Raw genomic sequence first — 27,159 nt, forward strand, 5'->3', positions numbered from 1 at the left:
TGCTTATATAAGGCCGTATGTCTTAGAATGTAAACTTGCATTAATTCATATTTTGCTAGCTTGGGAAGACATGATATGAAGACAGCACTGAAACATCAAATGTTATACAAAATAATATTTCCATTACAAAAATCTGCATTTTAGATACACCCAGCAGGTTCAGTGTAATATTGACATTTATTAATTTTAGTTGATCTTCACCTCCACCTACTCAAGCAGGAAATCAGCTGTCGCTTACCTGCTGTATGCTTAAAAATGTGGTGTCCCATTAAAATTTTAAAAAGAAAAAACAAACAACTATGCTACAGTATGAACACTCAGAGAAGCCTTTTTAGAATAGCAGAGTTGGTCTCTTCACATAAGAACAATTCTGCTAGGAGTGTATTAACTGGTTGCACCTGCAATGAAAACAATTGCAAAGTTATTTATGTAGTACTTGTAATTCTTTCTTTTAGTTGCCCTGCAGCTGTGTGGGAGCAGATACTAGTAAAATATGTCTCAGATGGGTGGAAAAGCTATAGGGGTTTGATAATTGGATCACATGGGGACTATAGCACCACAACCCAATCTGTTACCAGCAATCCCAAAAGCTTTAGAAACCAACAGAGGCATGTAATGAAAATGTTCGCCCTTACTGATTTTTTTCTTCTGTTTGTTTCGTCTCGTCTTTAGAGTAAATCTTGGCAACCAAGGGGAAAAGAACTTTGACAGCTACCAGAGTTTATTACTGTTATGACCAGAGGCAATCATACCTCTAGAGAGTCCATTAGCACCTAAATGAACAGTTGATCTCTTCAAGAGACTGGCATACGCTTTCAACTTTTAAACTGGACAGAATCATATCTAGTGTTTATTATCCATCAAAACTTAACAAGTTTGGAAACTTGGATCAATTAAGTGCCAAAGTAAGCAGTTTCTGTGGACACTAATTGGTGTCAGAGCTCATCTTTTAGATGTCACGGTGTTCTTTTATCACTCCGTGAAATCAATACACGATTCAGGATGTTTTGAAGGAATATAGATAAAGGGGAGAGTAGAAACCATTATAAAAATGATTAAACAATAAATTCATTTTAAAATTCAGATTTACTGCTTTGTAAAATTACACCTTTGTTAAGCAGGATGACTGACAGATGAAAACTTTTTTCTTTTCTCCCCCCCCCATTTTAAACACACAGTGTGCATGTACTGAGCTCTATTGTAAATGCAGAAAAGACTTAATATTTTGTTCCTCACTCATGTGCACAGCTTATTTTCCATTTCTTCACCTCTATGAAATTGGGAGTCTTGTTCTGCCTTTATCTCAGTTTTGTGGATTTCGATTCCTTGTGTCTGGCACTACAGATAAGATGCCTGAGATAAGGGACGTAGATGCTATCGAGAGGTAAGACTAAGATGGGGAGATGGGGCCAAGATAAAGAAGTTTGAGCCAATACAGAGAGGACGGAAGAGACAACAACAGCTCTAAAACTTTCCCTGAACAAGGCTCCTAACCTCTGCCCAGTAGGCAGAGAGCTAATTATAAATTGGATTTCTTGTATGAAATTGAATGTCTAGCAAACAGTTTCTGGCAAAAACCAGATTCAATTAAAAATTGAATCTTTTTTAAAAATCTAGACTTTATTCCAATCATCCACCAACATAGAAGCAAGATAACCCTTTTATTTCCACCTGCAAACACACCAACCATGGTGTGTTTGCAGCAGTCGCATTTTGATGCCCGCTTTTGCCATGAGTGTGGATGTCCAGTACATGTCTGTACAAGATAGGTAATACATAATTTATAAGATACACATAAATGCTTCTGACACTTGAAATCAGATATGGGTGACGCGGCAAGGACCCAAACTGAAGGCACAACAGAATAGTTTCAGACCAAGAGCAAACTATTTCTTCATTCATTTCTTGGGCTTCACTGAAATGAACATTACTTGAAAATTATATTGAGTAAAAGAAAATTATAAATGCATATCCATTAAATCTTTGTGATCTTGTTTTGTTAAGATTCCAGACAATATGGATTGACAAAACCTAAAAACCGAGTTGGAGATAACACGTATCACCACAGTGGCTGTCAGCTTTCTCTGTCAGTCTAGGCTTTCTGCTTCAAGCTCTGAGCGTGCTCACATAAAAAAAAACAAAGAAAAAAAAACAGTGTATAACACTGTATAACAGTGAAACACCATACTGTTGCAAATAAGATAAAAGATTAATGCTGCAGAAAATCCATTTTGGGATTTATCACATAGACTGATAAAAATAACATTTTAATTCAAGCTATTTTATTGATGAGTGTGCTCTCAGTGGTGCTGTTTATTACTCAGGTCCAGCTGCACATTGGAGCTCCGAAACTTTGAACTCAATCTATTTAGACATCAAATGTCTCGTAGCCCAAGAAAAGAGGCATGGACATCACTTTATTTTATTAGCAGATCAAATTGAATTTAATCTTATTGATTGAACAGGTATTCTTGGTGTGTGCTCTGGATTCTAGTAGCTCAAATTTCAACAGTGGAAAAAGAGACTTAGCAGCAGTACACCACACACTGATACATTCCCGTTACAATGTGACACTTCATTAAGTGGTTTTAGCAAGGTATAGCTTACCAAGTTGTACATATAAAATGCATTCCCCCAGAAGAGAATGTATGTTACGCTTAAAACATGCTGTAAATAAAAAAAATCAGTGAAACGTGATGCTGCCAGACGATTTTAAAACAAAACTCAGAACATAAACTACTCTCGACCACGTTATGTGTTCAACATTAAGTCATTGGGATGATTTAGCTGGGTAAAAAGACAGTTCTTTCATTTCACAGAAAACTCTGACTTTAAGCTCAACATAGCCCATTAAATAAATAATATCACTTTACTGCATGAATCAGGTCACTGACTAAACAGTTAGATTCTTTAAGACAATAATAATAATAACAATAATAATAATAATAATAATAATGTCAATACTCAAGAATGACAAAAGCCTAATAATAGACAAATATATTGGCCAATATGGCTAGGCGATATGAGTGTCACATTGGGTAACACAGTAGCTCAAGTTTTTGTTAACATTTTTCTGTAGTCATTTTGTAGCTTATCTCATTAGCACTCCTAATGTATTAGTGTGCAGCAGTGCAAACATTAGCACATGTGCTGCTGCCGGCTGCTCCTCCTACTTTGTATGGGTCAACCTACCCTGACATGACTCTAAACCTATTGACTGTTTTGGCTCAGCTATTTTCATTGTCAATGGCCTTAGGGTTGTCTGTAAAAAAAAAAGGTGGCAAGAGCTCTCTCGACTTTATGTTGGCCATGTTTGCCAATTTTTCTCAATATTACTGTGAAGGAAAGTTTTTGCATGCTGAATATTTTTCATCATTTTATGAGCAGATAAGGACTGAGCATATAACACCACCACATTTGGTATATAACTTGGCATTTATGGTAAATCTGTTCCCCATGAACTAGTTACTGTTTAAAAATAAAAAAAAAATAAAAAAATAATTCACTTAAATATTCATCCAATATTTGGGAAATTAAGTTGTACCATATTAACGTGTATATAAATAGCATATTGGTGATTTATTTACCATTGACATATTATTCATGATCATATTCTACAACTACTGGACCATAAACTAGGCATTTTTAAGATGCATTTTTCATTCTAGTACTAAATAAACAACGAAAAACTAAACTATAATAAAATGTTATTTATATCTTTCTAACACTGAAAATGTTTTCATTTTAATGTGAGGTGCTGCTCATAAATAATTAAAATGCTTTGCAGTTGTAGAACGATATCTTTGCAGTTTATGGAGCCATGTGCTTTTTAGGACCAAGACAAATGAAGACCTAGTATGCTACTAATATGCATACATCATACATAAGCAACTACAGTGACTTGCAAAAGTATTTGGCCCCCTTGAACACATTTTGTCACATTGCAGCCAAAAACATGAATCAATTTTATTGGAATTAAATAGTGGTAAATACTTGACTATCTCCACTATATCTATATATATATAATATATCTCCAATATAATATATTATACAATACTTGACTATCTCCACTCATATTTCATACAGTGGCCTTTGTCATGGATGCGTGCACCATGGTGGTTTAAATGTACAGTAAGATAAAATGTTCACACACAATGACCATGAACTAAGAAATAGAATAAAATAACTGCAATCACTCAGTGACCTTCACTTCTAAATAAGAAAATGATAATTTCATTGCAAATTGGTTCAAAACTGCTGTGTGCCATGCACCCACGCACCACTTGGGTTGTATGTTTTCTGAACTTGTTAAAAATTAACTCTCCGGTAAAAGTGTAAGTCAATCTGGCAAGTGTTACAATGTGCTAATACACATACACACACAGCGAGAAAAGGCTAGGTTGTCAGATGGCACAGCCTCCCTCAATCCCCATTTGTGCTCTGCATGGTGGAACCAAAATTAAATTGACGAGTGAAACAACAGTCATAAACACGCTGCAGTTTTTAACATCCCACTAAGGGATCCAAGGCAGAGGAAACTATTTACTGATGGATGTTGTTTAAGAGAGATGAATTCGGGGTTTGAGGATTGAGATTATATTAGTGTTACAGTAAAGCTGGAGAGGAGCACTAAATTGGATTGTCTCAAAGGCACACTTTTTTCCCTCTCCTCTATTTAGATGGAAATCCCATGAAGCAAGAGGGACTGTTTTGACAGACAACAATAGCAAATATGATTAATCATAAAATGAAATGAATGAAGGCAGTGGCTTTGGCTCAGCTGTGGCCTTACAACACATAGCACCTTTACTGGCTTTTCTCATTTAGGGCAAGCTTTTAAATGTGCAAGTTTCCGAAATGGTGCAAAAAGTCATCCAGACACCATAAGATCCTGAGGTCTCTGGCTTTACCTGTCCAAGCATGCTACTTGGAGCATAACCACCTAAACCTATATGGTGGTACATGCTCCACTTCCTGCACCACTGCCTCTTTATTTATCCCATCTTGCTTCTCCTTCTTACTTGTTCTTCAGTTCACACACACACACACACACACACACACACACACACACACACACACACACACACACACACACACACACACACACACACACACACACACACACACACACACACACACACACACACACACACAACCTGCTACTCTGTAAGAAGATTGCAAATTTGTGTGCAAAATTGATGTGTGTGTGTTTGTGTGCAGAAGTTACTGGGCCTGTTACCTTCTGAAGTGCTGGAAAACTAAATTCAACACTAGAATTGTCCTATTTACACAACAAAGACATGGCAGAAACTGAGAGAGGAGGAGACCGTTAAAAACAGAAAGTGAGCTACACAGAGAGAAATTCAATTTCTCAACACGTGGGTTGTAATTTGCATTTGGTAAAAAAGGCGCATACATCTGGTACCTGTGAAAGACTTTCAGGTGACAGTGAAGGAACTTGCATCAATTACAGTAGTAGAGAGTTTTTCACAACACAAATATCAACTGAATTTTGTTATGTGGTTTGAAAGTTCATTTTATAACATATTTAATGACAACAATCTCTGTTTTTCATATGCTCAACTAGATTTGTACTTTATATAGCTGATGTTATTAAGCAGATAAACTAATATGAATATTCACAATGATCTAAAATCAGTTTTATCTGACTGTTAGGATATCCCTCTTGCCCAGTTAAGATACAAATATTAATTATCAAGCTGTACAGCTGTTTCTTTCATTTACAAACTAACTGATTTTTAATGAAAAATCTACTATCAGGACAGTAACAGTAATGAACCACACTCTTTAACCTATCACATGTCTGACAAATTCTTAATCCTGAAGCTAAACACACAGGTAGAGCTTCATTTTTTATATTTTTGCCGCTGAATATAACAGTTTGTTTTGATGAAGCCACTGACATAGTTGATTCCGACTTATATAGAAAATGTGGTTTAGGTGATTTTTTTTAAAAAACAATGTCTTTTTATTAAGAGTTTTTCCTTTATACATATAAAGAAAAAGAGAAGAAAGGGATTACAGATTATCTGTACATTTGGGGTAATTCGCCCATAATGTGAAATATAAAAGAAAAGAAAGTGAAATAAAGAAAAAGAAGGAAATATAAATATAAGTATAATATGATAACAGAATGATAACACCTGTCTTTTAGAGGCCAGTAGAAGCACCTTATTCCCACTGATGCCAAACAGGGCAAGAAGGGTGTTAGGGGCCAGCATCACACTGAGAATCCTGGACAGGGTATGGAAAACCTCTGTCCAGAACTGAACGAGACTGGGACGAGACCAGTACATGTTCGGTTTCAGTAAGGCTTCAGCAGTTTTGCATCTGTCACAATAGGATAGATACAAGATAATCTGGATTTTGAGAAATGGGCTCTATGCATCACTTTGACCTGAATTAAGCAGTAGCGGGCACATAATGACGTTGAGCTGACATGTTTGAGTATGGAGGCCCATGTTTTGTCAGAGATTGTCATGTCTAAGTCTTCTTCCCACAGTGCCTTGAGTTTGGATGAAGAGGTATGTTTCAAGTATAACATTTTATTGTAAAGCAGGGAGATCAGCCCTCTATTGTTTGGACTGAGTTGTAGGATAGTTTCTAATATTGTAGGCTTTGGTGGAGGGCTTGAGCCTGCAGTCTGGGAACAAATAAAGTGCCTGGCTTGTAAGTATCTGAAAAAGTGTGATGGTGGCAGACTGTATTTGTTAGCAAGTTGTTTAAATGATGCTAGTTTGCTGGCTATGAATAGGTCCTTAAAGCAAGTTATTCCACTTCTGTGCCACTCCACAAATCCACCATCCTGGATAGAAGGTTTAAAGAGATGGTTAGATGCATCACTCTCTAAAATTAAAGCTATGCAAAACTTATATTAGTAAGCTGAGGGAATGTATCACTCTCGCCGTCTCTCTGTTCCTCTGTCTTTCTCCCAAGGCTTGAGATGGCTCCTCTACCATCTGTTACCCAAAGCACAGTTAGAATCATGTGTTAGTACATCATGTAGCTAACTGTTTCTCTGTAAGTGTCACATACATATCTGTTCCCAGGATAATGTTAGAAGAAGTGTTTAAATAAAACTCGCTGGATTGCCCCGGCGAGCACTCAGCAAGAAGTTCACTGTGTATGCTATTGTTTCCTTGCAAGTAAATAAATGCATGTGTCTCACTTCATAAGATAATTTTTCTAACATTTCCTTTAGTAGTTGACTTCTTTTCAAACATTAGAGAGAAGATAGAACTTCATAATCCATAAAATTGTTATGGTCCAGGCAACTCAGTCGGGGCATTGGACACAAATTATCTAGGGAATGGTCAACACTGACAGAGAGCCTCTTAAATATTTACCAAGTGCACCCTAGACAAGCAGCTTTATGATGGCAGGAGATTTGCTTGAGACAGAGAGCATCAGCAAATGTCAGGGTGAATCATCTTAGGGACATAAATAAAATATGGCAAAGCAATGCTTTAAAAACCTCAGTGGTCCATCCTGTCGGATTCAGTCTGTCTCTGAGATGACCCACTCTAGGTCAGCAGACCAAAATCACAGTGTAACCGATTAGCTAAGTAGAACATAGAAAGTAGAGCCCAATAATCCAATAATTTTTAGGTTTTTACAGAATTTTAGGGATTAAAAACAAGCAAACAAGCAAACAAAAACAATGTTCTGCTGACACCAAGTCACTCCGTAATTTGTATTTCATGTTAGAATTACATAAAAAGTGCAGATTACAGGGTAACTGTTTATTGTATTTCCAGCAATGGATTTCACAAGCTAGTTAGCAACTTACTGTGGAGATACTACTGGTCTTTGGACTACTTGTCTGTTTAGCTGTGGCATATGTTTTGCAGACAGTAAGACCAATGGAGTTTGTGGCCTGACTGAACAAGCTGAGAAATAATTCCTAAAATATAATTTCTACATTAATTTTGGAGAATGTGTACAGCGACACATCTGCAAAATAGCCTGTGGCAGCCTAATTTGAGCCAGTAATAACAGTAGTACATGCCACAAAACACGGCAACATAAATGCAACATAAAGTAAAAAAAACAAACAAAAAAAACACAACCCTGAAAACTTCAGTCTTAGAGAGAAATACCTGATGATTGTTTCTTTGATCACACCACATCTCGTCAAATTCAGAGCTATAAACCAAAAGCAAGAAATACTGTGCAGTATTATAAATCACAAGTAGGCAAATGCTGAATAAACAGCGGTAGCACCTACTTCAGTGTAATACAATCTTCCTATGACAATCTGTGTGAATTCAGTGATGCATACAGTAACATGCTTGCAAACACCTGAGGTTGTCATGTGCAAATACAGAGAACAGCCTTGTACCATACTAGGCTATGTTTTGGGTGCTTCTTGGGTGATTTTTCTTTTATGTGATTGAAATCTAATTTTCTGAACCAAAGCTGAACCCATTTCGACAAAACACACTGTGACAGAAACTTCATGCTGTTGTGTAAATGTAAAGGTCAATGAAACGTGCTAAAATTGCATTTTACAGCACTGTGCCTCATGAGATTGAAATTTGAAAAAAGTTAAATTTTAAATAACTGAGCCATGCACCCTCATAGCTTTTTATATCAGTACGCTTATGTCTGAAATGTAGAGAAACAGACATAAAGATTACTATTTCTTTGTAGATTTTAGTGACCACATTCGATTGACCATGATGTGTAAGTAAAATGGAATGCAGTTAATTTTGTTTGTAATTTCATTAAAGTTTCTCCAGCCTAGTTTTGAGGGAGGAAAAGCAACAAAATAAGCAGTTACTCAAAGCACCAGCAAAACACACTACAACTTTAAAGCACCCACAGCTTTCGTTCTTTGTGTATATCTTAATTTTCACAATAACTTTAAATTTGCCTAGCTATGGAGCTGTGGTTAGGCTAATGTAAAGGCATTACCAATAGGAAACAATATGATAAGGGTTAAATTACTCAAGAAAAAGTTCACATTGAAGGTTTCTGATGGGCAGACCACAAATCATAAGCCAGAAGGGAGATGCTGAAAACAGACCAAACGTCACTAGAGACCATCTTAGATGATCCATCCACAACACATTGTTGCTACTCACCAAGTACTCCCCATAGACCGATTAATCTTTTCTGAGCACATGAGTGGTGGTAATAATGATTAGTCGAATAAGCTGAGAATGACTAATTACTGTGTGGGTGCTTGTTTATATTATATAAAATAAGCATTCAAAAAAAGCATTAGAGCACTAAAGCCTCAACTAACACTTTAGAAACTTGTACATGGAGAAAGTGTTCATATATCACTGAAACTGAGTCCAAGGTAGAAAAGGTGATGGCACACAGTACCATAATTACACCCCTTTACACATCCTCTACAGTGAAAAACAACAAATAGCAAAGTTTTACAGTTTAGAGTAAAATGTCAATCACATATATTTAATCTCTGTAATATCTGCAATTTGTATATATTAGAGCTATTTCTTATAGGTCCTCTTATAGGTCTGTTACTATCCTTATAGTCTTGAAGCAACTGTAACCACATAATTTCTTCAGGGATTATTAACCTCCTAGGACCTGGCGTCCACATATGTGGACATCACATTTTGGGTTGTCTAGACCAAAATACTAATTTTCTAAATTTGCTCTTACAAGGGATTGATATCCACTTACAGGGGCATTATACTGCCACTGTTCTATTGAAATTTTAAACAAATATCCTCATATGTGCATCCCATTTTTCTCAGAAACAAAAATCAGGTAAAAAAAAAAAAAAATAAATCTGGTACTTCTTTGTTTTTACACTCATCAGGTCCCAAAAAGCCCAAATATCAAAGGGAAATAAAAAATGCATGCCATGGAGGAGTTCGGGTCTTAGGAGGTTAAAGTATTCTGATTCTGATTGATAAAGCAGATTTGAGTAAATGCTTAATGCTTTTATATTCATCAAAAATATATCTACATGGACAAGAAAAAGGGCATTATACTGTTTAAAAACAAAACAAAACAAAAAACAAAAACAACCAGATCAGTTTGATCAGTTTATTATCAGAAGTAATAAAACAAGAAACAGCAGCAGGAACAGTTATTAGATGTAGAGCTGCAGGGAATAAGTTCCACACCTTCAACTTCTCAGCAAGGTAACCAACTCCTTTCCCTGTGCCCTGCCATTGGCAGGCCCATGCAGAGTGCAGCATAAAATCAGATCATGGTTACTCACAGAATGATAGAAAAAGCCAATTATAGCCAGCCCCCAGAATTCTGTGATTTGTAGTAGAAAGCCACAGTTGCTGTTACCGTCACTGATTACAGGTGCGGCCAAATCAATCAAGAGACTGTCACTGGAACCCCGAATACACCGAGAAGAAATCTGATTTAAGAGCCAACCCTACAGTAATAATTTGTGCTGGTTATAATGATGTTTCGAGAGCTGATCATTGGATACACTTCAGCACTTTCCTTCAGACTGAACCATGTCCAGAACTACTGGGTGGACTTGCAAAAAATTTGGTTTTTGGTACATTCATTGTTTCAGTAGCATACATTTTTATAAAATTCTTGCAATCCCATGATTTGTCGTCTCATACAGTACCACCAGAATGTCAAAGTAATATATGTGACACATTTGTGGATAATATGGAAGAAACAACCACCAATAACTGTGTCTTTAAGATTCTCATATGCCTCTAATGTTTATCAGACAACAACTAACAGAGGTATGTTAAAAAACAAACAAACAAACAAACAAACAAACAAACAAACACCTCAAGTCAATGACTAGTCACTTAAGCATCTGGTTGCATAACTAACTAAAGGTAGCATTAGATTTTGCAACCCATTACTTGATAGTTTAGCTAATGCGCTTGAGTGTAAATCTCTTGTAAGCTGCTTTGCAACCCACCTCAAACAATTCAATTTCATGCTATTCATTATGTTTATGATTTAATTAACATCACACCCAATGTCAGTCAGTTTGCTCTTTTCTGTGAGTTCTTCCTGCTGCTGCCCTTGCCTTTTTGCTTTTCATGTATGTGCATGGAAGCGCAAAGATGTGGGTCCCAGAGAGCCATAGCAGTCCTATTTTGACTAAAGCTGTTCTGACAGAAGTACATTTCTGACTGACATGTCATGCAAGACCAGTGTCATCCCAAATCAATACTCGGATACATGCTGGATAACACCTGTGCTTGACAGAGTAGAAGACATTATTCCCCATATCTGACTGACGTGTTATATTGCACCAGCAGACAACAGGTTTAGTGAAATTTAGATGTTCTTCATTCTGACTAATATTACTTATCACATGCCATGACAAGAACGACAGAAAATTATTACCTAATAAAATAATAATAAATTCTCAAGTCAATGCCTTTGAGCCGTTGTCAGTGACCTGTACTGTGACACCACTCTCCCTTACTTAGTTGTGCTTCCAAATGGAATAAAATGAACAGCAAAAAGCTTTAAAAAACTGGTCAGCATGGAAAGACCTTAACACTTCACCTCAGAGTAGTCAAACAGATTAAATAGCTGTTAGATGAAAATACAGGATACACTAAGAATCAAACAATGCACTTGCTACAACTGTCATGGTTGTCAAATCAACTGCAGATATTCTTTAGAGGCAAAGGAAAAGAAAATGTAATACAGGCATTATACATGTGAACTAAAACAATATTACTATAATGAAATACAGGACGATATAAATTGATATAATTATAAGTTCCCTGTGTACAATGTGTCACATTTTTCGGAAGAAATTTCTTCCACTGGATAGTTTTTTATATATTATATATTAAATTATAGCTCTCCTCCTGAGAAAAGACAAAATTAAAAGCATAAAGGGCCTCAAAAGAACATAATTCAGAGATGGCATAGTGTCTATGAAAAAATGAAACAGACAGACAGAAAGGAAGAAATTGGAAAGGAAAGAGGATGTATCAGATTGCAGAGTGAGGTGCGAACAGCATAATGTGAGTAACTGTGAGATATTGCTTCAAGAAACATGTGGGAGTGGATAAACACATGTCCCAGATGCCTCAGCAGCCAATGGTATATGCCCCAGTCATGGAACGCTTCCCAGAGCACTAATTTTGCTTCATTTCCCGTTCCATCCTTTGGTAATGAATAGCATTTATCACTGCAAGGATGTGTCTGTGGCTGCATACAAGAAAAAGAGGCAGAAGGGGTAAGACGGAGACAATGGAAGGACAAGTAATTTTCCTCATGCTCAACGGTGACAAGCTGGACTAATTAAATCTTTTATCTCAATCATTATAATCAATAAGGTCCTGACATGCAAATCTTTTGGTCTCCATAATTACACCCTTAAAGTCTCTTATACATTGTGTCAAGAAATGTCAAGGTTCAACATTCAGAGCAACAGAGGCAGAAAGAAACAGTCTCTGGAAATGAGTGCTCATCAACTATGCTGTGCGGATGTAGTCTGAGTTTCGGCTAGGGGGATCAATGCTCTGTGCAGCCATTGTCACCGCATGCTGACTATACTTCTGATGCTGCCTCCTCCCTTCTCATCCACATGTGGTCCAGAGGACAAGATTCAGCTGTGGTGCACTGTGCCAAGCAGTTTCAGCCTGGACTTCTCTATGAGCTTAACAGGGAGTGCAGCCCTCTCATTGTTTAGCACTTCAAAGGAAACGAGAAAAAAGAAAAAGAAAAAGAGGGAAGCAAAAGGAGGAGAGAGACAAAAGGGGAGTGAGAGAGAGAGCGAGAGGAACTGACAAACGCAGTGTGAGAAAGTGTAAAAAAAGAGGGATACAGAGTAGAAAGTGGCTGCAAAAAATATGTAATAAACATGAACCTAGCAGACACATGAGGTAATATACCGTGAGTCCAATTGAAAAAGAAAGACACTGTCCTATGGTCAAACAGTTCAGATTCATAAGGTCCCAAATATATTATATTCACTATTCACTACATATGATATTTTGGTTTTAACCATCTTGCGGATAAACTTTCAAAATCAAAGTACAGCACATTTCTTCAAATGTTTTACAGCTTTGACAGTGATATATTCAGCATGTGAGCCATACTTTTGCTTTTAGCAAGAGCCTACAAGTCTTCATTCCTAAAAAACAAAAGGAATGGTTTAACAGTACTTCCCAAAAACAAAGCAAAATTAACATACCTCTCATGTGGTTAAGTTTGAGAGATTTGCGACATAAAAAGAAACAGTGCCATGGTTGGAACTGGTGTTTTACAGGGTTTCGAGTTTGCATGTCTCTTGGTATCTGAGTTTTTTCTTGCTACTCTAGTTTTCTTCCCTCTGTCCAAAGACATCCATGTTAATTGGTGATTCTAAATCGGCCACAGGCGGCTGTGTAATAGACTGGCCAGGGTGTTCAAACCAGTTGCTTAACATCAGCTTTATCTGTCAATCCTGTCACTCTACTTGGATGAATTTAAGAAAACTACTGTGAGAAAATTGTTAGCATTGGGATTTTTATTTAAATTGTTTTTCCTTGTTTCTTGGAAAGCCATAGGAGAAAACAGACACCCCTTAAGCATAGAAAACTAGAGATTTGCAGAGCAAGAAAAAACAAAAAAAACAAAACAACCGCCCCCCCCGTCAAAAAAAAAAAGCAGCCGTTTTGCTGGGATAAAAAGAGGACATGCAGAAGCACAAAAGCCACTCCGAAAAGACAGCCATCCCGTACATCTGTGCCAGCAGGACTACCACTCCGATGTGCGATTTTACAGTTACAAGAGGAACCATAATGGAGCGCCGATCCAATGGTCCCACAGGATCTCTGCTAGTAGGGGTGAGTAGACAGCGTAGTCTACTGCCTGAAATCAAAGTAGTAAAATAAGGAAAGTGTCTTTAGTCTTTTTAGAGTTTTTGTTAGTCACCTGTTCTCACTGCAAATAAAATACTTGAGGTGATGAGTGCACCTTACCAAGAAATGGAAAAAACACATTAGTCATCGTAAACCAACAACTTGTCATTTTTAGATTTTCATTTTTCAGATTGTCGAGATTACTGATAATGAGACATATTTTTGTAAGTGTTGAAGAAAGCTGGTTACAGTATTTCCCTCACAATCTGCCAATTTAAACTGTCTCTGTGTAACCTCTAACACACATTATAGTGTAGATCTATACGACATGACTATTTACTTTTTTTTTTACGATTTATATAAAAGTCTCTATTTAGTGTTTTAGAAAGGACCACTTCATGTTGGCAAGTGAACAAATACAACGTTAAATCACCAGCCTACTTTTCAGGTTAAAAAACATTAAATTAAAAACTGCAGAAAGCTCTTTCCTTGTTAATAATGAAGCGGTAGGACTTCAGTTCACCCCTTTTGCTCCATCACATACTTGATTATGTGTCTCAGTCAGTCTGGCTGTTAGGGGGAGAGAGTGTCCGTTAATAGAAGAATAGAATAGAAAGCCTTTATTGTCACTATACAGTTGTACAATGAGATACAGAATCCATGTAATATAAAGACACAGCATTCAATTCCAATGTGAAGCTGTTTTCTCTCTCACTCTGCAGTACAGTGAGGTCCATAAACATTTGAAAGCTACTATTTTTATAGTTCTGACTCTGTACACCATCGCTGTGGATTTATAATCAAATAATGTGCAACTGACGTGCAGACTTTCAGCTTTAACTCAAGAGTCCTGCATGCACCGTTTAAAATTCCAGCATTTATATACATAATCCCCAATTTTCAAACGCTGCAAACTAACTGAAAAAACAAAACAATTTTACATAAGTTGTTAAAAGGTGTAAATTAATCTTTATTCAATAATCTCTGAAATATATTAATGAGCCAAAATTAGTTAGAAAGCATTTTGTGACAGTTCCCTTCATTAAATATTTAAAATGTTGCCAGGTTTTCTGTGCAACTGAGAACTAATGAGCAAGATTTCAGTGGCAGTCAGGGAGTTCCTGCACTAAATGAATGGTACTATAGGAATAGACTTTATCGCAGTGAAAAGTAAAGAAAAAAAACCCCCCATCAAACCAAAGTAATATGACACCTAGCCTCATGAGATCATTCATTAGCACAGTAAGCCCTGGGTGCTGATGCAGCTACCTTTATGTTATGATTTCATTCAGCATGTGACATTCAGTCTGACAGCCCTGGACCTGTGGTGGTGGCCATCAAGCTTGGATATTGCTTATTATTAACACGTGTCATAGCTGATGTGCTTTAATGGACAGTAAAAGCCATTGAGACACTCTCTAGTGAGAAAAGGAGTCAGAGTCAAACTGCCACTTGGAAAAAAAAAAGTTTGGAAAGCCTCAGTAAGTCAGAGGCAAGTCAGAGTGATAAAAAGAGACAGATCTTTCCATTTAGTCCTGGAAATTACAGGAGATGCCATTAAACTCAACAGACTAAGTAAAAAACACTAATGCAATCTATTGAGGTTTATCTTATCTTTCTCAACACAGCGATGATCAATGATGGCTGTTTTCCAGAGTCCAGAGCACATGTAGTTGAACGTCTAAAGCACTTGCTACCTTCAAGATTACATCAAACTGTTCAGCGAGTGTCCACAAAGGTTGAAGGAAACAAATTTCCCCATCTAGCAGCATGTCACATCTTTCAATTCCTATAGAAAAAAAAAAAGAAAAAAACTACAGTGAACCCCCACCTATTTTAATTTCTTTTTCACTAAAAGAAATTGTGAGGTGTGCACACAAACTAAGTAGACACTTGAGGAAAGCAGTGTTTTTTCAGAGACGATTAGCCCTTTTACTTCAAGTCTCTCTGCATACAGTGTGTGAGGAGAAACAGAGTAAACCAAGGTCCTGATCTATAAATGATGTGTATGCAAACAAACCAATGAAATAATATGCAGGGAGAATACTTGGACCTCATGCATAGTTCAGAGAGCACGTACACACATTTTTGAGAGCCAAATAAGGTGAAATGGAGATCAAGGACAGAATAAGGTGAGTCAGAATTTCATCAATCTTGTTGTATTAACATAATATGGGAGTTTTTTCCTGTTTATATAAGAAGAACTACCAATATTAATATGCACCCTTTACCTTTCACAAATGCCATTGAAAATAATTTACTGTGCCCAAAATGTTAACCGGTCTCTTAGTAGCAGTGACATTGTAATTATGGGTGCAATAAAGAGCTATAGCCAAGCAAAATGGGCTGTTACTCTTTTGTAAACAGATGTGCTTTTTTGTCTCTTCCTTGTAAGTTTAGAGAAGAAATACTTGGGCTTCAGAGTGATTAATTTTTCAGAACTGAGAAAACCAAATAGATGTTTCCTTTTTTTATTCACTTCTACAGTGAGTGTCTCAGTTTCACAGTTGGTAAAACTGCAGTTTATTTTGTTGTTTTCTTATGCTGAACTAGAAACAGCAATTTTCCATGTAAACACCAAGTTACAAGACTGTCTGTCCACAGTCAGTGATATGTTTCTGTAATTCTGCCCCCTTACACCACACTAAATTTTAAACAATCAAGATGTGATTGAAGTGTAGACTTCAAGTCAATGACCGCCCGATCCCATGGACATCACCATATGCCACGTTTCCTCACTTGAGATGGTCTATCAGGCCTTTACTTCAGCCATGTTTAGCATCTTCTTGTTTGAGGGTCCCTCTGGATCCATTTTGTCTTTAGTAACTAAAAAGCATTATCTACTGGGCTTAGATTAGGTGGCTATTTTTGTATCCAATTTCTTTGCATTGAGAAACTCTTGGGTTGCCTTTATTCATTTGCACTGTGAACTTCTGTTCGATCAGTTTTGCAGCTGAAGCTGAGCACAGAGTATAGCCCTGTATGCTTCAGAGTTCATCTAATAGCACTCATATCATCGATAAACACTAGTGACAGTTCCACAGGCAGCAGCTCATGCCTGCACCATGTTTGACAACTCATGATCCGAATGCTTTTGATCAGGAGCCAATTCCCTACGTCTCCATACTTTTCTCTTAGCATCAAGCGGTACAAGCGTCACCTCTTGATATGGTTTGCACCTTGTTGTGACCCCTCTGTTTTTCCATTCATGAAGATGACTCTTGATTGCAGGCTTTGACAATAATACTCTTACCTCAAAAGTGTTCTTGACCAGATGTTACGAAAGGCTTTTTCTCATCCAAGGAACAAATACTGTCATCATCCACTTTAACTTTGTTGAGCGGTCTTTCAGGTCTCTTATAGTTGCTGAGCAAGCAAGCATTGTTTCGAGCAGATACAATCATCTTCACCATATAAGAGCCAGAACATAACAATTCTTTCCAAAGTATTTACAGAGTTATTTCCATGGCCTTGTTTCTAAGGGAGAAGATTTTCTTCCAGTTTGCTTCCCGGCTTGAAAAAAAGTTGTAAAATCTTTTATCCATCTCTGATTGTTTCCCCCCCTTTTACTCAGAGCAAACGAACCTTAACATGGCAGTAAATAATTGTACCATCAGAATGAGCTGTGGTTTTGAAACAATTAGCTATTATGTCCTTAAAATTTCAATGAGATCACCTGGTGACGATATTACCATGACAGCTACAATAGTTACTATAAGCATCACCTTAGATTGGGTATAATTGAATTATTCGAGTGCACTGTCTCTTTCACGAAGAGATGAATGGTCATTTGAATTTCACATGGGCCCATTTAAAATGTGTAATAAGGATCTTTGAATAACCAGAACACCAAGATTATCACTTACTGGACAGTGATTATATTAGCAGCAATTATCGTTGACCTGAATTTGCAGGAAATGAAAGACCATGGCTGTGCCAAAAAAGCCTAATACTCTATTTCAAAGTAGTCCGAGAAGACTTTACTCAGTGGGTTCTTGCCAAAACTTGACCTCAGACTGACCGGCTACCAAAATAAACACAGACATCAATTAGGTGTGCATGTAGAATTGGTATAACTTCAGGTCAGCGTTTGCTGAGTACTTCATTCTGTAAAACTCACAAGATTTTCCTGAAAATGTCTTAGATGGAGCTTTTTCTCTCTTTTTCATTTTTCTTTTCTTAAAAAACAAAAAGGGGAAAAAGAAAGAAAAACAGGAATGCTGGTCATTGATTGTTGAGGTACTGGTGGCCTTTTCAAAGGTAGTCCAGATTTTCTCCAGGTTCTGCAAATTAAAATCGATTACAAGAAAACCATAAACATAAATAGACCACAGCAATTTTTCTTGTTTTGTGTTCTACTGTATGAACTTAAGGTCACACAGGAAAACATCTATAAGGCAGGGTGACATGTCCAATTTAGTCGTATAACCTATCATGCTCAGCAGTAAGGTAAGAAACAAAGGCTGCTAAATGGGAACACATTTGAGGGCACACAGGCACAGAATAGACTGTGTCGGATACAAATAATTTATATTGTATATTTAATGGACTTGCAGCCTTACAGCAACCCCAAAGAAGGCTGACAGGAGCAGAGAATGTGATTGAAAGTGTTTGTGTTGTCTCTGGCATGATCTATGACTGTCTTTTTTAATTTTAGTATTGTGTCATGCTCTATTTATTAATGTAGAAAAAAAAAAACGAGATGAGGGCTTCAATTAAAATTGGACATCAGCAGTACTCTATATTTTACAGCCAATTTGCTTAGATCACAAGGTGTATGGCTACTCTACAATCCCGCTGAGTGCCAATAATAAAATAAATAAATAAAAATCTGGCCCTCATTTCACTTTCAGAAATCCTTCAGTGAGTCCTCCAGCAGTGAGAAAATCATTACGCTGAGCTTTACAAGTGCAAAGTGGTGCTTTCTTAAATGTCGCTCTCACATGTTGCTTTTTTGTGTGTTCATTGTCTTCCCTCAGAGGAGGCCAAGCACGGAAGTGTTCTTATTTTATTTGTGACATTATTAAGTAAAATAGTTTTTTTTATTAATACTGAAAATAATTTTCAAAGCCAAGTGGAATACATTTGTGAGCTTTCTTTCTCAACAACTGTGGGATTAGCTGATAGAGACTGCATCAGACTGGTTTGATGCAAACCATGCAATTTCCACCAGCATGTGTGGTGCTTGTATTGCGCTTGTGTGATAAAGTCTGTATGCAATCACTTGAGGTTTCAGCTGCATGCTGGCAGGTTGACAGTCTCAGAGCACGAGGACCGTACCAGCTCCAGAAACTATTTTGCCACCCCATCCATCAGCATGGACCTTTTCTGGCAATTTCCTTCTAAATATACACCACAAAACCAGCAGTCATCAATAATGCTCTATGTCAGAAACATTCACTACCAGATCCAGACATGGAATTGTTCAATGGCATTTTATTAGACTGTACCTTTGGGTCAGTTTAGTTTGATTTAACGTAATAAGGATAAGGTAGCAAAGTTCAGCTCTAACAGGAGTGAAATTCTTAACTTTAGGGAGGGCAACATTGTCAAGCAACGACGAGTGAGAAAGAGAGTAATTGGTCGTGAAATTGTCATCACACCGGCAGACATTCTGAGACTGCTCAGAAAGTGATAACCTTCACGATGGGATGCAAGGTTATGGATCCATTTGCTCCCCATGGCCTCCCCGCTGAATAAATGCACTGTCAAACTTGAGGAAATATTTGTAAAGGGGCCCCTGTTGGGGGTGTTATGAGAATAGTGCCAGCCAGGTTTTGAATGCAAATGACAATTATAGTGTATAAACAGCTCTCAAGCATTGGCTTTTGCCAAAGTTGTTTGAATTCATAAGCAAGGCGCATGGACCAATGGTTTAGACAGGAGCACATTCTGGCCATAGGTTGGAGTCTTCTCTAATGAATTTCTTCCTCAAAGTAAAACATAATTATTTTTAATTTAGTTCTATACAGTAATTTATGTATACCAGCCCAAACAACATCATCATCTGCAGCTGGCTTGGAAAAGTCCCTACATCCCCTCTTACACTGAGTCATAAATGCCATGTAACTTTTAATAGTTACAGAAGTTTAATTTCTCTGAAAGTTATTTTGTAACAGTTGGTCTCAAAAAAAAAAAAGTAGCAGGAAGAGATGTTTTTACTGGATGACCACAGGAATTAAACACATCCTGTGATGTTCAATGGAGCATTTAATAATTATTAGTCTTCGGTTGAGTGCTCCTCTGGCTAGCAAGAAGTATGAGTGTGGGAGGCATTATCCATGATGAAGAAGAGTTTTGACAATATCCTTCTCTCTAGTACTGCATGCAGATTGTCCAGATCCACCTCCAGGACTGACTCAGACAGCCTTCTGAATATGTTTGAGGTGTCATCAAGCCCCCAGTCTTTTTGTCCCAGCACAGGGGAGGGAAAAAAAGAGAAATAGCACTGGCCACCACAGATTCATAATACATGTAAAATAATGCCACACACACTGGACCAGAATCCTTTCAGGAAAGAACAGATTCCAGACCTTAATGTAGAGAGCTGCACAGTTTCCGATCCAGTTTGCTTTCTCTCACCAACTGAACTTCTAAGTTTCCAACATTGTAACAGCAGTGGGAATCCTGGATCTCCTTTTATTTCCTGGTGGTGGGCCTGCACATGACACAAAACCACCCTATACTACTGTCCTTGTGTTGCACTTGAAATCTGAAGTGTACAAGGACAGGATGGTCCATTTTGGTGGGAATCATTACGATATTATAACCTTTGAGTTATTTGCCAGGAAGTATTGGTCGAGATTTCCCCACCTTTGCATCCTTATCTCATTTCTGTCCATAGATTTTAAATCCCATCAAGCACTGTTGTTTCAACATAAAACAAACTACAACTAGCTGAATGAAAAATAAATAAATAAATAAATAAAAATGAAAGGATTCAGCAGATCATCATATTTTGCAAGACCCTCACAAAAACCCTTGAAATATTAGCACTCAGTGTGAAACTCATACCTAATCATCTACATCAGAATTTCCTACAAAGGTGAGATCTGAAACTTCTTTCAACTTGTTGAAATGAATTCATGTACTGGGGCTGCTTTATGCGACATCCTGCTAAAAAGCCTTCATATGCAAAGCATCTCTGAAGAAATGCTGGAGCTGCTATGAGGGGCAGATACAGAGGACCAGCCATACAATTACGTGACAAGATGTCAAAACATGTAATGTGATTAAACTCCTGAGAGATTTAACCGAAACCAGTCCCCACAGAGAACAAATGTTGATTTGCTATAGCTTATTTTATATGTGCAGACCTGAGACCTTTTGTACGAAAAAAATCTGTTTTCTAACTTGCAGTATATTTTCTTGCATGATTAAATTATAATTTGATCTAATGAAATTAATCTCAAGTACTTTAATTCCCTCTCTTCCTCACTCCCTCAGTATAAGTACACTATAACATTTCCCAGTTTATCTGTTTTCAGTCTTAGCACAAGCGCTACAAGTTTAGGTAATTGTGACTGAAACACAGCTTCTGTTTAACAAGATTCTCTCTTAATATTGGTATTCAACGGCATCAAAAAATATGTATTCATCTTAGTCACTTGAATGTGGGTGCATAATTTTTTTTAATACATATACATACACACATACATACGTACAGTGTCACCTCTAAGCAAAATAATGTGGTCCTTGAAAAAGCTTGTGTGTCATTTGTTGTAAACTTTTATCAACGCAGGAGTTCAGATTACAGCAGGGTACCCATTTTATGCAAATAAGATCCTACTTTTCATTTTTGTGTATGTGCCTTTTGTGGAGTGACAGAAACTGACTGTTTTGCCAGCTGTATTTCCAATCCCCAATGGCAGGAAAAGTGTTTATCCTCATAAACAGAAAAAAAAAATCACTTATTTCACTGAACCAAAAAGTCATTTTCCCTACTGAATGTACTACCACTCACTGGTGAGGTAATGTGCCTTGACCATAAGCATTTACACGCTGCTGTCAACCAAGAGTGTCATATCCCACATGGAGTAAAAAACACAGAATTCCTCATCTTGTCGAGTGTGAGACAAGATACATAAGCACTGACGTCAAAGGCATGTGAGAGGAGTCTTTATGCAAAAAGGTTAAGGATTTCTGCTAAGCAGAACAACGTGCAGGACAAAAAAAGGGGACTTTTTTCAATTTAATTGAGGCTCTCACATTAACTTCAAAGTGACAGAGAAGTAATTCCCACTCTTTGCTGGTGTTCATTTTCCCAAGCTAAAACCTTATCCTCTTCATTAAAGGCCCATCCTTCCTCATTCCCTTAAGCCTGTCATGTTCAAACAGTGTTCTCAGCTCCTTGCTAGGCTGGATTAATGAAATATTTGATCTAAAATGTCAAAATAAGAAGAAAGCAGCATGGACTAGGGACCACAGCAGTTATCACTAAGAGAGAAAAATATAATGAGGTACAGTATTTTTTTAGTCTTCCTTTGCCTTGTACAGTGCAGCTTAAAAGTTCAAACAGATTGTGCCAAGAGGAAACCTTGCAGCATGCCTTGGAATGACAATTACAGGTTGAAAACAAATCTTCCCCTTAGGTTGACATAGCCTGGTATTCTCAGATCGTTCTCTCTTCATTTTTATTGCATTCTTAAATGTTAAGATTACAATTCTGCAATATTAACTATGATTAGCAGTTATGGGGAAAACCCAAATGTAAGATAATTAGTGTGCAGTAAGGAGAGGTCCAGACTATGGCTAAAGAGACACTCGGTAAATCAAACAGCATAATATTCATTACCATTGTTATGCAGCTGCATACACGGCTATATGTTTCTCCAGTTGGAAAAAAATTAATTAAAAAAATAATACCACCACTCTACAGTACCACCTAGTGAGTTCAACCACATTTAGGAGTCTTTTAATGGTCTATACAGATCATCTTCTTTCTTAGTATCATACTGGTCTCCTTCTGGTACATCTAAGACTTTGTTTTGCACATTCATCTGTGATTTTTTTTTTAGGATCTGTGGTTTATTTTAGGTATGATTAATATTTATTTCTGTGATTATTTATACGTCTGTGCATACAGGTATACATATATGGGTTGCCTGTTTATTTAAATCTGTCCCCCAATCTTTTTTGAGTGTATTCTTATTATATAAATGTGAAGCTCTTTGAATCTCAAAGTGTGATATTGGCTATACCAATAAAAACTGAATTAAACTCAACTTAAATGAGGCTACACAGCTGGACCCCACCTGTCAGAAAATTGCAGTCCATCGACTAAGATGGTCACATCATTGCAAGTAAGTCAGAAAATTCTGTAAACAGCAGCAAGGCTGCTATATGCTCCCTCTGCTCCATTTTCTGTTGCAAATCCCACAACAACACTAGACTAGTTCCTCTCTTGGGAATAAGTATCTAATTTCTTTTTCAGCAGAAGTTTCTATATACAGTATCATGCCCTTTTCAAGGTGGTGATGGTCAATTTGTTACCAGAAATCTCAAAATTCCCACAGACATGAGTCTTTTGCTTGTGGGAATAAGTAACTAATTTTATGTTTCTATTCAGGAGTTGTCTTTGTGCACAGTATGTTAGCCTTTTCAAGTTGAAAGGCCTGTACTGGACCCTCATTATTCAGTAGCTTGACACGAACTTTAACATTTGAGTCTACAGGCTTTGCAACAAGCATCTACTGTTACAGAAAGAGGTTAATTCGATGAAGGTGCCTCTAATTGACTGGCTTGATTACGCATGACTCCCTCACTTCCCTTAAAACACTCCACAAAGAAAAGCTCAAGGAATCTTAGAGACGAATTGAAAAGGTTCAGTTTAACTTCGACTTCTAGACTCCTTAATCTTCAGTGACTCTAGTAACTACTTTAAGCTATAACATCCGTAAATCAGGGCGAGGGTGGGGCACTAGCCACACCCCCTAAAATTTGCTGCTACCCCCGCCTGGCAAGACTGTCCTATGGTTTCTAATAAACATGAGCACAAGAGAGAGGAAGTCACCCTACAATTAGTTGAAACACTAACTTGTTATTTACTCCTGCTTAAAACAGATTATTTTGGATTTCAAAATTTTATTTGGTTTTCATATGGACCCATTTTCCACTTTAATTGCAGGAAATTAACTAGGCATATAATTCTCTCTCTCTCTCGCCGGGCACATTTTTCAAGTAATAATAATAATAATAATAATAATAATAATAATGGATTGCATTTATACAGCGCTTTTCGGGACCCCTCAAAAGCGCTTTACAATGCCACTATTCATTCACTCTCACATTCACACACTGGTGGAGGCAAGCTACAGTTGTAGCCACAGCTGCCCTGGGGCAGACTGACAGAGGCGAGGCCGCCATATCGCACCATCGGCCCCTCTGGCCATCACCAGTAGGCGGTAGGTGAAGTGTCTTGCCCAAGGACACAACAACCAAAACTGTCCGAGCCAGGGATCGAACCGGCAACCTTCCGATTACAAGACGAACACACAACTCTTGAGCCACGATCGCCCCGTAATCTATATATTTGACAACAAGATAAAACTGAAAATTCTGTTTTTTGTGTCCCACCACAATATTTTTAGAGGCCCCCAAATGGCCACCCCTATGAGAAAATTCTGGAGGGTCCACTGTTGACAAGCATAGAGAAGTTGTGTGGTTTATACTGGCTAAAAAAATAAGATAACCACAAGTTTTGGCTATTCCTAGTCTAGAACACTTTACTACCAAGAGACATTAATTGATTAATTAACAAGCTGTGCTGAGCCTGAAGACAGATTTTCAGTGTCATTAAAAATACTGTGGCACTGTTTTTACCCGATTCATTATTACAATAAATTATTCTCAACACCAAACCTCATCCAGAGCAAGTTCTGTAGAGTTTCAGTTTAAAAATCGTCTGGAAGCAGCACATTTTCACTAATTCTTTTCCAAACAACATTCAATCAGTGCAATAAAGATTTTCCACTGAAGAAGTGCAGAGTGTTTTATAAAATACTACCAAATGCTATCAAAAGAAGCTATGCAGGTGGTTATGAAGAAGTGTTTTTATGCTTGATGTTTTTATGCTTGATTCCAATATACTGAAAATAAAACTGAGTTTTTTGGCACAACTTGACCTACGTCCAAAGGTGCACGGAGGAAAAATAATGGTCTAAAGAAGACAAAGCTCCAGCAAAATGTATCGTATAAGGAACAGATTTATAACTTGACTAATGTGTTTCAACCTGTAGCCGTCATCAAAGTCATAGAGAAATGGATTGCAGACAGGATTGTAAACACCATAAATACCCGAGTAGAAAAAAATGAATCCTAATGAGAAAATTTAAAACAACCAATCATACAGGTCCAGTACATCTGTTCACCAATCCACTCAAGTGTGTGATTACACAGAAAAAACTAAGTAAATAAAATAAACAATAAAAATTACATCCAGTATATTTATCCACGAATGGAGCACCAGCAAGGATGTGCTGGACATATGGTCATGTGATATAAGGCTAGCTGGTTTTTCTTTCTGCAATATAGTTCTTGGTGATCCTGCTGAAGGCTATAGCCCCATTGGTCAAGTTTAGCTGTATGTTAGCATTAAAAGACAAGTTTCCCATTCTTTTTTAAAATACTGTTGGAACAGCAGCTAATAGAAGACAGATTTGAAAGCTGATCAGTATATTTGCCGACTATTCACCACCAAAATTAATTTTCACTTTGGTGCTGCCAAAAACCTGATGTGATCTTCACATGTCCATCATTAGACAACGGGGGCAGAGACACCTCACCTGAATGCACTGATGAGTCAACCGATCATGCCTTGGGATTGTACAGATGGGAAAGCAACTGATTAAAAAAATAAAAACAAAAATACAGCACTGCAACCTTATGAGTCTCTGATCATGACATCAGAGCAAATCAGAAGAAAGTCATCAGTTAAGTTTATCAAAATTACAACACCTTTAAGGAGTGCTTATTGCAGGGCAAATATATATTTTTTAGTCCCACATTGGTTTCAATCAAGTCAAACTACTTCATTTTGACCCAATTAGCTGTAGACATCAAAACAATGACATCCCCTTTTATGATGAGTGGGTTTAGTTTTAGATGTTTTAGATCTTAGATATAAAGACATTAGTTGTCTTAATAGTAGTATTAACTTAGAATTTGTGTTTAAAAATAAAATTCTTAATTTTTTGATGTCCAAGTTCTGAATTGTTTTTTTTTGTTACATACTAAAAAAACAAAAACAAACAAAACAACTTTTAAAGGCTTATTTAGCTGAAACTTGAGAGAAAAGCGACGCGCTAACAAGCCCTTTTCTGCATGCAGCTAACAGCTGGATATTGTTTTCATGCAGAGAAATAGACTGAGGCCCTCTAGCAAGATTATCTTTTGAGACAGCTTAAGACAATATTTGCATACAGCACCAGAGCAATGAAAGTAAACTTTTATTTTTTGTCAAGAAAGGTCTGACAGCTAGTACTCTCATCTGAATATGTGGCATTGTTACTGTATGAATATTTGTACTTCAATTTAAGTTGTCAATCACACAAACCAACAACACAAAAAAAAAAACAAAAAAGAAAAAAAAACATTGTTTTGGTAATCAAATTGTGACACAAGTTTGACTTTTACACCTTTATCCCCAGCTTAACGATATGTGCCTCGTAAACATTTCTGTTATACAAAATGTTCCTTTTATGATACATCTTTTCATTTTAAACACATTTGGTAACTTAGAATAATTTTGAGGAAATCTACAAAAGAAAATACACATTAATGCGCATCACCACATCTGTATGTGACATGTAAATGTGATATGTAAAGGTATTGCTGGAGGTGACAGAGTTGAAGATGTTAAGACTTTCTCTGGGTGTGACTAGGAGGGACAGGATTAGAAATGATTATGTCAGAAGGACAGCTCAGATTGAATAGCTTGGACACATTCAGAGAGGTGAGGCTGAGATGGTTTGAACATATGCAGCGGAGGAAGAGTGGATACCTTGGACAAAAGATACTGACGATGGAGTTGCCAGGCAGGAGGAAAAGAGGAAGACAATTGAGAGGGATCGGGGATGTAGTGAAGGACGAAACGCTAGGTATAGGGTGAGATGGAGAGAGATGATCTACCGTGGCCACCCCTAAAGTAGGCAGCCAAAAGAAGGAGGATAACATCTACTGTATGTCTGTCATGTATACAGTCAAAGCTGGTTCTTGGTCAATGCAACTTTTCCTCCCCACTCAAGCATCATTTTTTTGGGTGGGTTTCCTTTCATTCCTCTTACTTTATCCAACTCCCTCCTTCTCTCCCGCTCCTTTTACACAAATTCAAAGCACACATAAAAGGAGGGAGGTGGAAATA

Source organism: Mchenga conophoros, linkage group LG13 (assembly GCF_057382185.1).
Source record: "Mchenga conophoros isolate Kocher_MC1m ecotype Shallow Benthic linkage group LG13, M_conophoros_male_GT1.1, whole genome shotgun sequence".
Lineage (NCBI taxonomy): Eukaryota > Metazoa > Chordata > Actinopteri > Cichliformes > Cichlidae > Mchenga > Mchenga conophoros.